We start from the raw sequence: 16,891 nt of genomic DNA on the forward strand, positions 1-16,891 counted from the left end.
CATCTCTTCCAGCATGGAGAAGGCAAGGGAGGTATCATGGGGGTTGGGTGGGCAAAACAGGGGACAGAGAGGTCATTTGTGGCTCCAGCATTCATTCAGTATAAAGATGCTTTTCCTGTATAGATGGTAGTGGCAGAACAGAAGCACATAAGTGGTAGCTTTGTCCATGAGAAACCAATATAAATATTATAAATTAAAGCAACCTAGTTTGCACAGCCTTAGAAAAACAAGGGTCATCAGTTATTGCAAAATTCTATAAAAGACCATTATGTGAATTTCTGAACACATCAAGTATTACATTTGCTTGCTTAATATGCTTTTCCCCATGGGTGAAATGCTTGAAAGATGAACAGTGGAATTTCAATGAATTTATTTTTTCTAAAGATATAGTTTTTTAAAAATATATCATAAGTATGCCCTTTCATATTTTTAGGTTCATGGAATAATAGTCTAATCTTGATATTTTCTTTCTAAATTTGTTCAGTGAATACTGCTGAGAGAGATAGAAGGGAGCTTATAGGTATAATTTGTAACTTTAAAAATAGAATAATTTCAGTGGTCAAAGTTCTTGGGATTTTGTAGCTGAAGAGATGAAATATTTGGAGTCATGAAGTTCAATGAATGAGGGAAAAATATCACCAGATATCTTCCCTTGTGGCCGGTACAGTTTGCCAAAATGAGAGGAGGACTTGTTATGAAAGGAAATACTGTATACTGTCTCATTAGTGAAGTTAGGAAAAGTGCCTGAGATGTCCATAGGGTCTCTGGTCAGCTGGTCTAAGCATCCTTCACTTTGAGAGATATAGGAGAATCTCTTTGTTCAGGGGAGAATCAGATTTAAGTTAAGAGTCCAGTCATGATAGTAACAAACAGAAGAATGAGAACGTAGGGGCACAAGTTAACCAGGAAATCAGGGCCCAGAGATATAGCAGAAAGAATTAAATGGGATAATATCTGTATATTTTCTGGCAGCATAATAAGTATTTGTGTTCCTTAGATGTTTATAGGGCTTCCCCGATGTCTCAAACGGTAAAGCGACTGCCTGCAATACAGGAGACCTGGGTTCGATCCCTGGGTTATGAAGTTCCCCTGGAGAAAGAAATGGCAACCCACTCCAGTACTCTTGCCTGGAAAATCCCATGGACTGAGGAGCCTGGTAGGCTACAGTCCGTGGTGTTACAAAAAGTCGGACATGACTGAGCAACTTCACTCACTTAGATGTTTATGGGCTTCCTTAGTGGCTCAGATGGTAAAGAATCTGCCTGCAATGCAGGAGACCTGGGATTGATGCCTAGGTCAGGAAGATCCCCTGGAGAAGGAATGGCTACCCAATTTAGTATTCTTGCCCAAAGAATTTCATGGACAGAGGAGCCTGGCCAGCTACAGTCCATAGGGTCACAAAGAGTCATAGGGTCACAAAGACACAACTGAGTGACTTTCACTTTTACTTAAGATGTTTATACAATTCCCCATTTCCACAATACTCACCTCCTTGCTCACATTAGCCACATTCAGCTCTGAGCAGGTAGCAAGGTTCTCAAAGTGCAACAGGAAAAAAATGGAAAGCAGTGCATAGTCACTGATCATGCTTTCAAAAATTTGCCTCTATTTAATTCTATCTTCATTCAGCAAAACTTAATCTACTTGAAAACATTCTGAAGCAGGTCTTCTTCTAATGACTTTGTGGTACTCAAATTTTTCCCATTTTTTCACAATTTTCTAGCTTAGCATTCATCTAAAATGGTAACTTTTATACAGTAGGTGCTAAATAAATGATTAAAGGTTGAATGAATAACATGCCAGGATAATTTCCATAGGCTGGAGCACAAGATAAATGTTAGATGACATTAATCTTTTCTCACTTCATTCCACAGTATGTGCAGTTCCTTGAAGCTAGGTAATTTACACTCTTTTTTAGAGTATTTGCCTTTTCCACTGTGCCAATCTTCATCATAGCAGAGTTGGAGTTTTAATTAAAGGAAAAATAGCATATCAGGTCAAATCTTCTACAATTAATTGCATATGGCAAACTGCTCAAAAGTGTACATAATACATTCAACAAACAAACATGAACATTAATTACAAAAACAACCATAGTCAAATCCAATTATATTATAGTCTACTTAAGTTTTGGAGTCAAAACTGCAATAAGTATTTATAAAGTGATAAAAATATTGATACAGTAATTTCATGAAAGTAATTTATACATCAGATAAGGAAAAAATGAATATACTTGACATCAACCAAGGGAGATATTACCCATCGCATGTGTATAAACAAAAAGAGGAATCCCTTTGGATTCCAGTTTTACTTTTTAAACCCCTAAAAGCATATTTTATTAAATAGTTTGCAGTTTATAGTCAAAATTTTAATGGTATATTGGGGTGATGAGATGTGTTTAAAAATGAGCAAATAAATAAATACAAGCAGCACAATGATGATTGAGATAAATTCTTTAATGAAACTTTTAAAAATACCTTTAAGAGAATTAGATTTTTTTAAATTTTATTTTTAAACTTTACAATATTGTATTGGTTTTGCCAAATATCGAAATGAATCCGCCACAGGTATACACATGTTCCCCATCCTGAACCCTCCACCCTCCTCCTTCCCCATACCATCCCTCTGGGTCGTCACAGTGCACCAGCCCCAAGCATCCAGTATCGTGCATCGAACCTGGACTGGCGACTCATTTCATATATGATATTATATGTATTTCAATGCCATTCTCCCAAATCATCCCACCCTCTCCCTCTCCCACAGAGTCCAAAAGACTGTTCTATACATCAGTGTCTCTTTTGCTGTCTCACATACAGGGTTATCGTTACCATCTTTCTAAATTCCACATATATGTGTTAGTATACTGTATTGGTGTTTTTCTTTCTGGCTTACTTCACTCTGCATAATAGGCTCCAGTTTCATCCACCTCATTAGAACTGATTCAAATGTATTCTTTTTAATGGCTGAGTAATACTCCATTGTGTATATGTACCACTGCTTTCTTATCCATTCATCTGCTGATGGACATCTAGGTTGCTTCCATGTCCTGGCTATTATAAACAGTGCTGCGATGAACATTGGGGTACACGTGTCTCTTTCAATTCTGGTTTCCTCAGTGTGTATGCCCAGCAGTGGGATTGCTGGATCATAAGGCAGTTCTATTTCCAGTTAAACTAGAACTCCTTGTGATTACTTTTTGTCTACTCAAGTTGATTAGCAAGTAGAAGTATCTACTTTAAAATATGTTTAAAACATAAATTTAAAAACATTTAAAACATAAATATATTTGTGATTACATATACGTAGATATGTCTCTATAGTAGACAGCAGCACTCTCTAGTAGAACTTTCTGCAGTGACAGAAATAGTCTGTATGTGCACTGTTCAAAAGAGTAGTCGCTAATCACATGTGAGTACTGAGCACTTAAAATGTGGTTGTTGTGTCTGAGGAACTTAATTTTAACTTTTTAAATCATATTTAACTGAAATTTAAGTTTAAATAATAAAACATACTGAGTGGAAAGCACAGACTGTATGTGTGTGCTCTTAGTCTTAACTGAAGGCTAAGTACTGGCTCTTTCGGTACAGATGCAATAGGAGGAAATTTTGAGACTCATGCAGTAAGTCTCACAAACCTACAACTGAAAAATTAAATTATTTAAACTCTCTACTATCAAATTTGTTTAGCTCAGTCTCTCTGGGATTAAGTTTGTCTCTTAAGCAAACAAAAAGAAGGTTGAGTCAAACAATTTCTGGTGTTGCTTTTTGTGTAGAATTCTGAAGCTAAAAACAAGAAACACATTAACAACCATTAATTTTGAAATTACCTATTCCTGTCTAAGCCAAACATGGACACATATGAGTAAGAATTTCTACATCAAAATTAATTTTCACTTTTTAATTCAGTAAGAAAAATAAAGCCTTTATCGTTAATGACATTGGTAGAATTACCAAAACATTTATACTTCTACTTTAGAGTTAACAAGTAAAAGAAATATTTGAAGTATTTCCACGATGGAACTCTAATTGTGAAAGAGATGTTATCATCTGTATTATTCAAATAATTAATTTATAAATCTTGCCTCAATTTATGAAAATAAGTTGCAAACATACATATTTAACATTAAGGACAATATTTTAAGGTCATCTGACAGACGAATAAATCTGCTTGTACAACAAATGTGTAACATTTATTCAGATGTTCATTGAATTTTTCTCCTAGTACACTCATATTTCTTGATTTAAATTAGCCAACAACAGTGTTTCAAATGTAAAACAAAAGCATGTCATAATCTACAGCATTAAAGTATGGTGTGACTTTCATTTTTGTAGTCTCCCAAAGCCATATATCCAAACTCAAATTTAAGAATGAGACATATGAAAATAAAGTGCTTATTTTTCCTGCAAAGAGATGATATTTAAGAAGCACAACACAACACGATGTGAATTATGATGTAATAATTCATACCCTTTGCATTGTTAGCTATGACTGTACTGAGTGCCATTTAATGCAAAAGGTGTGAATTATTACCCCATAATTCACACCATGAAATGGTTTATTGTGCTTATAAAGAAGTCCCTATACAAAAAAAAAATTTTATTAAAAAGAGTAAAATGTTCCAATTTAATATGTTTTTAAAAGGAAATGTGAGAGAACAGTAAGAATGGGGATTAAAATAACATCAAACATTATCCTGAGTTTTAAGCACATTTTCTTTAATCAAAATCAAAATGTACTTTTTTTTGCTTTTCTTGACTGATGTTCAGATCCAGGAGGTATTTTAGCAGCCAAGTCAGTTTAACCACCCTATAGTTACCGAGATCCCTTTGGAATCATCCATTTTTTGCAATTCACCTCCCCTGCTAGGATTTTTACTATTACTTCAGAGCAACATAGCCCTCTGAAGTTTTACTTGTACTCTAAAGCATGCTAGTTTAGTTCTTGTGCACAAAAAAAAATGATGAAAGTCTCTCAGCTTGCTTATGTAGAGTTCTAGGTGGTATAAAGGCACAGAGCTGAGGTACGTGTTTACCTTTGAACTTGGGATTCCTGTAAATGTCTTCATTGTGGGTGGCTAAGTCCACTGGAAAAAAAATAAGAAAAAAAAATCTCCAAACTACCACCTCCCTTCCTCCATTTACACTTCTCAAGCTAGCTGTCAAGAAGTTTGGCCTATAGTGGGATTTTCTGAATTCCTTTAAATATGAGGCTGTATAAAAATGAAATAGGTAAGTACTCACTGACTTTTACCTATGAAGGGCATATGTAGGGCTACTGTGGGATAATAAGCACAGGTTAAAGAAAAATCTTTTACCTGAGCAAGGATTAGAGTAATTGCTCAGGGAATTTTAGAAAATTGTCCAAAATTTTCAAGGGAGAGAGCCCAATTACAGCTTAAGCTATATATGTATATATATATATATATATATATATATATATATATACACACATACATACATACATATATATGTTGCTGCTGCTAAGTCGCTTCAGTAGTGTCCGACTATGCGACCCCATAGACGGCAGCCCACCAGGCTCCCCCGTCCCTGGGATTCTCCAGCCAAGAACACTGGAGTGGGTTGCCATTTCCTTCTCCAATGCATGAAAGTGAAAAGTGAAAGTGAAGTCGCTCAGTCATGTTCCACTCTTAGCGACCCCATGGATTGCAGCCTACCAGGCTCCGCCGTCCATGGGATTTTCCAGGCAAGAGTACTGGAGTGGGGTGCCATTGCCTTCTCCGATACATATAGACAGAGAAGGCTGATCATCGAAAAAGCAAGAGAGTTCCAGAAAAACATCTATTTCTCCTTTATTGACTATGCCAAAGCCCAAAGCCTTTGACTGTGTGGATCACAATAATCTGTAGAAAATTCTAAAAGAGATGGGAATACCAGACCACCTGACTTGCCTCTTGAGCAACCTATATGCAGGTCAGGAAGCAACAGTTAGAACTGGACATGGAACAATAGACTGGTTCCAAATAGGAAAAGGAGTACGTCAAGGCCGTATATTGTCACCCTGCTTATTTAACTTATATGCAGAGTACATCATGAGAAACGCTGGACTGGAAGAAGCACAGCTGGAATCAAGATTGCCGGGAGAAATATCAATGACCTCAGATATGCAGATGACACCACCCTTATAGCAGAAAGTGAAGACGAACTAAAAAGCCTCTTGATGAAGGTGAAAGTGGAGAGTGGAAAAGTTGGCTTAAAGCTCAACATTCAGAAAACTAAGGTCATGGCATCCGGTCCCACCACTTCATGGGAAATAGATGGGGAAACAGTGGAAACAGTCTCAGACTTTATTTTTCTGGGCTCCAAACTCACTACAGATGGTGATTTTAGCCATGAAATTAAAAGACCCTTACTCCTTGGAGGGAAAGTTATGACCAACCTAGATAGCATATTCAAAAGCAGAGACATTACTTTGCCAACAAAGGTCCATCTAGTCAAGGCTATAGTTTTCCCAGTAGTCATGTATGGATGTGCGAGTTGGACTGTGAAGAAAGCTGAGGGCCGAAGAATTGATGCTTTTGAACTGTGGTGTTGGAGAAGACTCTTGAGAGTGCCTTGGACTGCAAGGAGATCCAACCAGTCCATTCTAAAGGAGATCAGTCCTGGGTGTTCTTTGGAAGGACTGATGCTAAAGCTGAAACTCCAATAATTTGGCCACCTCATGCAAAGAGTTGACTCATTGGAAAAGACCCTGATGCTGGGAGGGATTGTGGGCAGGAAGAGAAGTGGACGACAGAGGATGAGATGGCTGGATGGCATCACGGACTCGATGGACGTGAGTTTGAGTGAACTCTGGGAGTTGGTGATGGACAGGGAGACCTGGCGTGCTGCAATTCATGGGGTCGCAAAGAGTCAGACACAACTGAGTGACTGAACTGAACTGAACTGATACATATATACACATACACACACATACACATCCCCACATGTATAGAAATAGAAGGCCAAATGTCATAGCTTTCTTTTTTCCCTTAAGCCCTCCTCTGCTGCTGCTGCTAAGTCACTTCAGTCATGTCCGACTCTGTGCGACCCCATAGACGGCAGCCCACCAGGTTCCCCCATCTCTGGGATTCTCCAGGCAAGAACACTGGAGTGGGTTGCCATTTCCTTCCCCAATGCCTGAAAGTGAAAAGTGAAAGTGAAGTTGCTCAGTCGTATCCAACTCTTAGCGACCCCATGGACTGCAGCCTACCAGGCTCCTCCGTCCATGGGATTCTCCAGGCAAGAGTACTGGAGTGGGGTGCCATTGCCTTCTCCGAAGCCCTCCTCTAGGTCATTGATATTAAAGAGAGGTGACAGGCAAAGATATAAGCAATGATTGGGAAAATAAATGATTAAGTTAAATGATATCCCCAACACATTTGAGTACCAAGATAAGTCAGATGGTAAGACTATTATTTGAAGTTAACAGGAAAATAAGTGAGTGGCAGTAAGTTTTATCGGTTTTGCTAACTAGAGAATGTTGCTTGCCACCCGGCTCTATGAAGATTAGGTCTTTAGCTACTGCAGTTGCTGACCTTTAACACATTCTGAAAGGAACTCAGGGTGGAGATCAGGTGTGAGTGCTCTGTGTTCTGAGTGAAACTGGCAGAACAGGACTTCAGATAAATATTTTCAGGAGAAAATGTTATGAACCCAACTTTTTGCATTTTGTCATACCTAGAAAAGTGCTGCAATCATTAACAGAGGCATCTGCTCCTTGTGACTAGAGCAGCTATCAAGATATGTGCATGTACCCCCTTTAAAAAATCATAAATATATATATATATATATATATATATATATATATATATTTCCTATATATGTTTCCCTGCACCCCACCTCTTTAACCTGTTACTGAGTCGAGTCCCACTGTTTGCTGCTTACAAAGTCAGTGCTCACCAATGTTGCTAGGGAGAAAACGTAAAGACATTAAAGACATTCTGCCTTTCATCAGAATGTTAGCAAGCTGGGGAGGGGTGGACTCATTGTCTCCTAAAAGCCGCCTCCGAAGAATCTGCTCAGTCATGAAAGCCTTTAAAGGGAAACAGGGAAGAAATCTCAGTTAATCATTGAGATAAGTGGTCAGAGTCATTGCCACCCTCCACTCACACAGGCTTGTCAACTTCTTATGATCTTTCTTTAGATACTATCTTGTTCACACAGTTTGTTCATGAGATGAAGGGAAAGCTAGGGAAGAGTTCTGGTCATCTGTTAATTATGATTCATTTCTACTGCTTTGATGTATGGCAAGAACCAAAAATTTAGGCAGAAATGTTCTGTGATCAAAAGAGGACCAGAGATGACTAGAGCATGGAGGTGCCTGGTTTAGGTTAGTGACAAAACAAAGAGGTGCCTCCTGCAGACAGCTCTTTCCTGCAAGAGCTTTTTCCTGCCAAAAGCTGCTTTCAAATTCCTGTTTGTCAAAACACCATTCCATTTCTGTGGAATCATGGGTGAAGGTCCACCTTCTGCAACATCTTAGGCACTGTGTTCTTAGAGTTGAAGACGTCTGTGGCATCTCTTTCAGACCGTTGTAATTGCCCATTTATATACACCAGCAGAACAATCTACTATTATTTTGATGCCCATTATGAGCAATAGTGTTAATCCTGTTCTCTTAGGGCCAGTTCTTAGAACTATGCTAGCCATAGACACAGTATTTCTAGAGTTGGAGCAGTTTATGTTACAGATACAGTCTAGTCATCATCATGTACTTAGCTTTTTCCCTCTGGTGTTACTTATAACATCTGTGAAACAACTCAGAAATTTGCATCAGACAACTGAGTTTGTGACTTTCTTGTCCTAATCATTAGCTACTTGAGCCTGCTCACTCTTTTTTGAGAGACTTCAGCTTTTCCTCAGGAAAAATGGTGGGGCCTTTGTACTTGGGGTAGTTTGGGACACTGGAGGATTCTACTCACTTAATTCCAGGAGAAATTCTATAGAGCTATCCAAGAGGCTGTCTTACAGGCTATGGCTCTCAGTAACTTCCCAAATAAAACTGAACGCACAGCTCTCTGTGTTCTTGTGCGTGTGTGTGTGTGTGTGTGTGTGTGTGTTTCAGTCAGCAATTTGTGGGACACTTCAGAGACAAATCTAATAATATTCCTTTTGTTTGTATTTTTTTTTCATTTAGGAGAGTAAAATAAATATAAAAGTTGCCAGCTTAGCTATTTTTAACTAAAATTCAGTGGGATTAAGTACATTGATAATATTGTAAAACCATCAACATTATCCATTTTCAGAAGTTTTTCATCATCTCAAACAGAAATTCTGTACCTAGGAAATAATAACTCCCTTTATCCCTTCTCCAAGCCCTTGGAACCTTCTATTTTACTTTCTGTCTCAATGAATTATTTTGGTTTTCAACTGAATTGTGAGACTATATATTTTACTGTTGGCACTGCAGAAAACTGTAGTTTTCTTTCATTGTTGATGGCTAAGTCCCAAATTTTTCTTTAAAGAGCATGACTTAATTTCTTAAAAGTGAAATACATTTACAAAACATAAACTTAGTAAGATAGTAATAGCTTCAAGAAATTTGTACTTTGATTTTTTACATGAATATTTTTGTATTCTTGATGGGCTATGTCATAAAAAAGATAGCATGGAGAACACACTATTCATTTCAAATATCTGAGGTTTTGCTATTTAGATTTTTTCCCCTACTGGGACATGGTCCTATATTAAGAGGAATATGATTTGAATAAGAAAGAATTTGTATAAATGTTAACTCTCCTTTGTTTGCTGAAGTCATTATGACTCTTGTCAGAGTATTTTGCTAATATCCTTGAAATTTTTAAAAGGAAATGCCCAATTTTTTTCCAGTAGCCATATCACTTATAAGAATTTATTTTTAATGCATTTAAGTTGAACTGTTCTTATCATTATATTAGCCGTGCCCTCCTAACATTTTAAAATAAGATATGTAGTCACCATTATATATTGAAGAATGATCTCAGAATATGAGAAAATAGAGTTAACCAGTTTTTATCAGGTTTTAATATTCTACTGGTACTTTAGTTAATTAAAACCCTCTCGGTTTGATTTTAAGTTTGCTCATATAAGATATATACCATAGTGTTGAAACAATTACCTGGTACGTTATTTCAAACAAAGATTAAGTTTCAGAGATATTAGCCAAAAGCCCAGAATTACTGTGTATTTTGTGGATAGGAAAGAAAATGAATAAAATTAATAATTACATATTTAAACATAAGATTTCATGGATGTGAGTTTGAATCCCACTCCTGACAAGCCAGCCTTTGGGGGTTTCCCATGATGCACTGGTGAAAAGAACATTCCACCAATACAGGAGAAATAAGAGACGAGGGTTCAATCCTGGGTCAGGAAGATCCCCTGGAGGAGGGCCTGGCAATCCATTCCATTATTCTTGCCTGAAGAATCCCATGGACAGAGGATCCTGGTGGGCTACAGTCCATAGGATCGCAAAGAGTCAGACACGACTGAAGCAGCATAACACAACACATACCTTGATTGATTGTACTAATTGGGTTGGAATCTGGCTCAAATCATTTAAAACATTTTGAGCCTAAATGTCTCCTCAGTAAGATGAAAATTCGTAAACATACTCTGAGGAATGTATGAGTCATTTTATGTAAAGGACATGAAATAACACATGGCTTTGAATAATTCCTGGTACATAGGCAGTATGTAAATGTTAACTATTATCATCATCATTATCATTTTAGGCTATGTAATGTTTTTTACTATTACTTATTATTACATGTAATTCATTCTCTTTGTACTTTTCTTTAGATACTGAAAAACATTTGAGACAATAATATTTAAACCAAAATTCTGAATATTTTTCTTGAGAAACTTGTACTTTACACTAATATTTAGATTTATTATATATAATCAAATTTAGATCTAAAGCATATTCCTATAGAAAATGAGTATTTGCTGACTTAGAAGGACAATTTTACTAGCTTCTATAATAGCTTTTCAGAGAAGGCAATGGCACCCCACTCCAGTACTTGTGCCTGGAAAATCCCATGGACAGAGGAGCGTGGTAGGCTGCAGTCCATGGGGTCACTAAGAGTCGGACACAACTGAGCAATTTCCCTTTAACTTTTCACTTTCATGCATTGGAGAAGGAAATGGCAACCCACTCCAGTGTTCTTGCCTGGAGAATGCCAGGAACAGGGGAGCCTGGTGGGCTGCCATCTATGGGGTCACACAGAGTTGACAGCACAGAGTCCACAGGACTGAAGCAACTTACCAGGAGCAGCATAATAGCTTTTAAAATAAGGAGGTTATTCCATGTATCATTATGTTTCTCTGTGTATAGAGATCTTTCTGAAAATAGCTCATAGATGTCCTACAAATAACTGAACCTCATCAGCTACAAAAATACTACTGTGTATCATCCTTTTCTCCTGCACCAATAAAAACCTGCCTTTTTTCTTTTTTTCTCATTTGGACTAGGAGTAAATTTCAGTCAGTTCAGTTCAGTTCAGTCTCTCAGTCGTGTCCGACTCTCTTCGACCCCATGAATCTCAGCATGCCAGGCCTCCCTGTCCATCACCAATGCCCGGAGTTCACTCAGACTCACTTCCATCGAGTCAGTGATGCCATCCAGCCATCTCATCCTCTGTCGTCCCGTTCTCCTCCTGCCCTCAATCCCTCCCAGCATCAGAGTCTTTTCCAGTGAGTCAACTCTTCGCATGAGGTGGCCAAAGTACTGGAGTTTCAGCTGTAGCATCAGTCCTTCCAAAGAACATCCAGGGCTGATCTCCTTCAGAATGGACTGGTTGGATCTCCTTGCAGTCCAAGGCACTCTCAAGAGTCTGTCTTCTCCAACACCACAGTTCAAAAGCATCAATTCTTTGGCCCTCAGCCTTCTTCACAGTCCAACTCTCACATCCATACATGACCACAGGAAAAACCATAGCCTTGACTAGACGAACCTTTGTTGGCAAAGTTATGTCTCTGCTTTTGAATATTCTATCTAGGTTGGTCATAACTTTCCTTCCAAGGAGTAAGCATCTTTTAATCTCATGGCTGCAGTCACCATCTGTAGTGATTTTGGAGCCCAGAAAAATAAAGTCTGATACTGTTTCCACTGTTTCCCCATCCATTTCCCATGAAGTGGTGGGACCGGATGCCATGATCTTCGTTTTCTGAATGTTGAGCTTTAAGCCAACTTTTTCACTCTCCACTTTCACTTTCATCAAGAGGCTTTTGAGTTCCTCTTCACTTTCTGCTATAAGGGTGGTGTCATCTGCATATCTGAGGTTATTGATATTTCTCCCGGCAAACTTGATTCCAGTTTGTGTTTCTACCAGTCCAGCGTTTCTCATGATGTACTCTGCATATAAGTTAAATAAGCAGGGTGACAATATACAGCCTTGACTAACTCCTTTTCCTATTTGGAACCAGTCTGTTGTTCCATGTCCAGTTCTAACTGTTGCTTCCTGACCTGCATACAAATTTCTGAAGAGGCGGATCAGGTGGTCTGGTATTCCCATTTCTTTCAGAATTTTCCACAGTTTATTGTAATCCACACAGTCAAAGGCATGGGCATAGTCAATGAAGCCGAAATAGATGTTTTTCTGGAACTCTCTTGCTTTTTTGATGATCCAGCGGATGTTGGCAATTTGATCTCTGGTTCCTCTGCCTTTTCTAAAACCAACTTGAACATCTGGAAGTTCACGGTTCACATATTGCTGAAGCCTGGCTTGGAGAATTTTGAGCATTACTTTACTAGCGTGTGAGATGAGTGCAATTGTGGGGTAGTTTGAGCATTCTTTGGCATTGCCTTTCTTTGGGATTGGAATGAAAAGTGACTTTTTCCAGTCCTGTGGCCACTGCTGAGTTTTCCAAATTTGCTGGCATATTGAGTGCAGCACTTTCACAGCATCATCTTTCAGGATTTGGAATAGTTCAACTGGAATTCCATCACCTCCTCTAGCTTTGTTCGTAGTGATGCTTTCTAAGGCCCACTTGACTTCACATTCCAGGATGTCTGGCTCTAGGTCAGTCATCACACCATTGTGATTATCTGCGTCGTGAAGATCTTTTTTGTACAGTTCTTCTGTGTGTTCTTGCCATCTCTTCTTAATATCTCCTGCTTCTGTTAGGTCCATACCATTTCTGTCCTTTATCGAGCTCATCTTTGCATCAAATGTTCCTTTGGTATCTCTGATTATCATTTTAGGCTAATGTAATGTTTTTTACTATTACTTATTATTACATGTAATTCATTCTCTTTGTACTTTTCTTTAGCCACTGAAAACCATTTGAGACAATAATATTTAAACCAAAATTCTGAATATTTTTCTTGAGAAACTTGTACTTTATGCTAATATTTAGATTTATTATATATAATCAAATTTAGATCTAAAGCATATTCCTATAGAAAATGAGTATTTGCTGACTTAAAAGGACAATTTTACTAGCTTCTATAATAGCTTTTCTGAGAAGGCAATGGCACCCCACTCCAGTACTCTTGCCTGGAAAATCCCATGGATGGAGGAGCATGGTAGGCTGCAGTCCATGGGGTCACTAAGAGTTGGACACAACGGAACAACTTCCCTTTCACTTTTCACTTACATGCATTGGAGAAGGAAATGGGAACCCACTCCAGTGTTCTTGCCTGGAGAATGCCAGGGACGGGGGAGCTTGGTGGGCTGCCATCTATGGGGTCATACAGAGTGGACAGCACAGAGTCCACAGGACTGAAGTGACTTAGCAGGAGCAGCAGCATAATAGCTTTTAAAATAAGGAGGTTATTCCATGTATCATTATGTTTCTCTGTGTATCGAGATCTTTCTGAAAATAGCTCATAGATGTCCTACAAGTAACTGAACCTCATCAGCTACAAAAATACTATTGTATATCATCCTTTTCTCCTGCACCAATAAAAACCTGCCTTTTGTTTTTTATTCTCATTTGGGCTAGAAGTAGATTTCAGTCAGTTCAGTTCAGTTCAGTTTCTCAGTCATGTCTGACTCTTTGCAGCCCCATGAATCACAGCACACCAGGCCTCCCTGTCCATCACCAACTCCCAGAGTTCACTCAGACTCACATCCATCGAGTCAGTGATGCCATCCAGCCATCTCATCCTCTGTCGTCCCCTTCTCCTCCTGCCCCCAATCCCTCCCAGCATCAGAGTCTTTTCCAATTAGTCAACTCTTCATATGAGGTAGCCAAAGTATTGGAGTTTCAGCTTTAGCATCAGTCCTTCCAAAGAACAGCCAGGACTGATCTCCTTCAGAATGGACTGGTTGGTTCTCCTTGCAGTCCAAGGGACTCTCAAGAGTCTTCTCCAACACCACAGTTCAAAAGCATCAATTCTTCGGCCCTCAGCTTTCTTCACAGTACAACTCTCACATCCATACATGACTACTGGAAAAACCATAGCCTTGTCTAGATGGACCTTTGTTGGCAAAGTAATGTCTCTGTTTTTGAATATGCTATCTAGGTTGGTCATAACTTTCCTTCCAAGGAGTAAGCGTCTTTTAATTTCATGGTTAAAATCACCATCTGCAGTGATTTTGGAGCCCCCCAAAATAGAGTCTGACACTGTTTCCACTGTTTCCCCATCTATTTCCCATGAAGTGGTGGGACCAGATGCCATGATCTTCGTTTTCTGAATGTTGAACTTTAAGCCACCTTTTTCACTCTCCTCTTTCACTTTCATCAAGAGGCTTTTTAGTTCCTCTTCACTTTCTGCCGTAAGGGTGGTGTCATCTGCATATCTGAGGTTATTGATGTTTCTCCTGCTAATCTTGATTCCAACTTGTGCTACTTCCAGCCCAGCGTTTCTCATGATTGTACTCTGCATATAAGTTAAATAAACAGGGTGACAATATACAGCCTTGACGTACTCCTTTTCCTATTGGGAACCAATCTGTTGTTCCATGTCCAGTTCTAACTGTTGCTTCCTAACCTGCATATAGGTTTCTCACGAGGCAGGTAGGGTGCTCTGGTATTCCCATGTCTTTCAGAATTTTCCACAGTTTATTGTGATCCACACAGTCAAAGGCATGGGCATAGTCAATGAAGCCGAAATAGATGTTTTTCTGGAACTCTCTTGCTTTTTTGATGATCCAGCAGATGTGGCAATTTGATCTCTGGTTCCTCTGCCTTTTCTAAAACCAGCTTAAACATCTGGAAGTTCACGGTTCACGTATTGCTGAAGCCTGGCTTGGAGATTTTTGAGCATTACTTTACTAGCATGTGAGATGCAATTGTGAGGTAGTTTGAGCATTCTTTGGCATTGCCTTTCTTTGGGATTGGAATGAAAACTGACCTTTTCCAGTCCTGTGGCCACTGCTGAGTTTTCCAAATTTGCTGGCATATTGAGTGCAGCACTTTCACAGCATCATCTTTCAGGATTTGAAATAGCTCAACTGAAGTAGATTTACTTCATATCATATTACCAATTTCAGATATTCATCACTCATTTTTATCCACTTAGTTATGTTGTTTATCTGTTTGTACCTCTGAACTGTCTCCCAAACTCATTCCCATGTTGACATTCTTGGATATGATATCATTATGCCGTCAATAATTCTTCACTGGTTCATGCTTGTTTAACTGTAGCCCTTTCTTCCACAGTATCTACGGTTACCAGCCATCAAACTGCATCCATGATGCTTTATTCATCTTTTATGCATAGACCGTAAAGCTTGATCTATTTGGAATTGTGCTAAGTGCAAACTAAATGATTATTAATTACATTGATTTATTATCCTCATATTTATTCTTTAAAATGAGATTGTAATTTTTAATGATTTTATTTTCTAATAAAAGCAATAGTCAAATCTAGATTAAATTAATTCTTGATTTAATTCAAGTAAATAGAATTCAAGTAAATAAAATGATAGAATTCAAGTAAATTAATCAAATCCATTTACTCAAGCTGGAATCAAGATTGCCGGGAGAAATATCAATAACCTCAGATATGCAGATGACACCACCCTTATGGCAGAAAGTGAAGAGGAACTCAAAAGCCTCTTGATGAAAGTGAAAGTGGAGAGTGAAAAAGTTGGCTTAAAGCTCAACATTCAGAAAATGAAGATCATGGCATCTGGTCCTACCACTTCATGGGAAATAGATGGGGAAACAGTGGGAACAGTGTCAGGCTTTATTTTTCTGGGCTCCAAAATCACTACAGATGGTGACTGCAGCCATGAGATTAAAAGATGCTTACTCCTTGGAAGGAAAGTTATGACCAACCTAGACAGCATATTAAAAAGTGGAGACATTACTTTGCCAACAAAGGTTCGTCTAGTCAAGGCTATGGTTTTTCCTGTGGTCATGTATGGATGTGGTCATGTATGGATGTGAAGAAGGCTGAGGGCCGAAGAATAGATGCTTTTGAACTGTGGTGTTGGAGAAGACTCTTGAGTGTCCCTTGTACTGCAAGGAGATCCAACCAGTCCATTCTGAAGGAGATCAGCCCTGGAATTTCTTTGGAAGGAATGATGCTACAGCTGAAACTCCAGTACTTTGGCCACCTCATGCGAAGAGTTGACTCACTGGAAAAGACTCTGATGCTGGGAGGGATTGGAGGCAGGAGGAAAAGGGGATGACAGAGGATGAGATGGCTGGATGGCATCACTGACTCGATGGAAGTGAGTCTGGGTGAACTCCGGGAATTGGTGATGGACAGGGAGGCCTGGCATGCTGCGATTCATGGGGTCGCAAAGAGTCGGACACAACTGAGCGACTGAACTGATCTGATCTGACTGTTAATATTTAAACTACTTTTTAGGAGAAAAATACTTGATAAATATTTCATCTATTCATGAAATGAATAGTACTCCAAATCCACTTTCTAAACTTCTCTACCTGGTTTGGACTTAAGGAGGCTGTATTGTATAGACTCCATGCCTGAATACTTTGAAGGAGGTTTAGCC

The sequence above is a fragment of the Bos taurus genome, chromosome 17 (genome assembly GCF_002263795.3).
Source record: "Bos taurus isolate L1 Dominette 01449 registration number 42190680 breed Hereford chromosome 17, ARS-UCD2.0, whole genome shotgun sequence".
Taxonomy (NCBI): domain Eukaryota; kingdom Metazoa; phylum Chordata; class Mammalia; order Artiodactyla; family Bovidae; genus Bos; species Bos taurus.